This window comes from Camelina sativa, chromosome 6 (assembly GCF_030686135.1).
Source record: "Camelina sativa cultivar CO46 ecotype springtype chromosome 6, ASM3068613v1".
Classification (NCBI taxonomy): Eukaryota; Viridiplantae; Streptophyta; class Magnoliopsida; order Brassicales; family Brassicaceae; genus Camelina; species Camelina sativa.
This window is the reverse complement of record NC_141885.1, coordinates 15,655,716-15,657,812: the sequence shown is the minus strand read 5'-3', so window position 1 is coordinate 15,657,812 and position 2,097 is coordinate 15,655,716. Positions and strand designations below refer to the sequence as shown.

Genomic DNA, 2,097 nt, shown 5'->3' with positions numbered 1-2,097 from the left:
TGAGTTTATGAATTGACTCAACTCATTTAACAATTGGGTTGGATCAACCCTGAATCCATTTAATTAAATGAGTTAGATAAATAATTGGGTTAACCCACTACAATATAAATTAATTAATATATAATATAAATATTATTAATCTTTATCATCATTTTCACTATCATCATTATTCTTACCATAACATAAATTTTAGTGGAAAATTAATTATAGAGGAAAAATCAGATTTTGCATTTTTGGCGGGAAAATTGTAGTTTTGCGCTTTTGGCGGGAAATTTACGGGTTTGCGTTTTTGGCGAAAAAATTTACGGGTTTACGTTTTGGCGGAAAATTTACGGATTTGCGTTTTTGGCGAGAAATTTATGGGTTTGTGTTTTGGTGAGAAAATTGCGGCTTTGCGTTTTTGGAGAAAAGAAATTGCGCTAAACATATACAGTAAAACCTCTATAAATTAATAATGTTGGGACCAAGACATTTTATTAATTTATAGTGATATTAATTTATAGATATATTTTTAATTGTTTATTTTTTTTTAAATTATGAATTGGAACAATTATAGCAAAATAAGATTAAACTTTCAGATGTTATAAATTTTATGGTTTAGGAATTGAACTTGTAATATTTATAAAGCATTATTGACAATAAATTACAAATACTATAAACAAATTGACTTATACACATGACATACATAAATTCAAATTTATGAATAACAATAATATTAATTCTCATATTTTAATAATCTGTCTAATTATCAAATTGTAAATGATGCATATCTAAAAATTAAAACTTCAAAATTTAATTATTTGTATGACATGTTATAAAATATTTTAGAGATATCATTATAGTTTGAAAATACAACATTACAAATGTTCTACAGAAATGAGTTTTAGGAGAAACATACACTATTATATCAGTATATCTATATATATATATAAAAATTTACATGACTATTAATTTATGATATTATTGGGACCATATTTTACATTGAGATTTCAAAAAAATTATTATCTTATTATCTTATCGAATATTGTTAATTTTTACACTGGCCCGACTTGGGACCAGCAAAATTTATTAATTTATAGAGTATTAATTTATAGAGGTTTTACTGTAGATTTAATCAATAGTACTCATTGGTAATTTTAATGTTTACTTACGTAGAACTGCATAACTTGCTTTTATTGATTTAATTAACGATTTGGGACAGAAAAAAATTATATGCATCACAGATTTAGTCAATGTTTCCGTTTTCTATACTTTTTGGAACACTTTTTGTTTGAATTATTCTTTAAAGCCAAAAATAAAAGTTTTCATTTAAATGATGCTTTTGATCAGCTTACAAATATATCAATAATATTCTTCATGTTTCTACTCTCTGATGTTTCTCATTCCTATAGCCTCCATCCTGCAATATCCCCATATAATTAAACCATTGTCACTTTTCTATACACACAACACAAGAAAATACATTCATACGTGGATATATAGTTGTTTCAAAGACAAGTGTTTTTTTTTCTAGTAAAACGAAACACAAGTATTCAAGTTTGTTTTTGTACTTACTAATTTATAGATCTTGGTGGAATTGCCACATATGAAATTAAGCACAATTTTGCAAAGAAATAGCCCATAATGATATCTTTATTTTTCAAAATATAATTTCTATATATCATAAAATTTTTTAGTATAAACGTAAAACATAAACTAATATTTTGTGTTTAAGTTAATTTTATAGTATATATTTTTTTTTATAAAATCTCTTACGGAAAAGCATAATAATATGAAATTTGAACAGAAAAGATAATAATAACTCAAACTCAATGTAATAAGTAGTGAAGAGATTATTACTGCAATGATTGAGATGAATGACTTGGTGGTTTGTGGCAGTGCTCGCGTATACATGGGTCGATACATGTACTTGGAGGCACATAAAGGCCACCGCACTTAAGCTCGCACTTGGTCTCACATGAAATTCCTTCTGCTTCTCTTCCCGTGGTTGCTATTACTACCGCCACCAAAAACATTAATACAATGCATTTTCTGATCGTCATTTCTCTCAAGTCTTTTTATTTTATATAATAGTTTATGTGTATATATTTGTTCTAT

General features: G+C 26.0%; 1 long non-coding RNA gene across 1 annotated transcript; it reads right to left on the bottom strand.

Moving 5' to 3' along the window:
- Nucleotides 1–1,263: 1,263 nt before the first annotated feature.
- Nucleotides 1,264–2,097, bottom strand: LOC147942637 (uncharacterized). Its single transcript, XR_015559176.1, has 2 exons — nt 1,840–2,097; nt 1,264–1,399 (listed from the first exon to the last, which is right to left on the bottom strand). It is a non-coding gene; the product is annotated as an uncharacterized LOC147942637 (long non-coding RNA).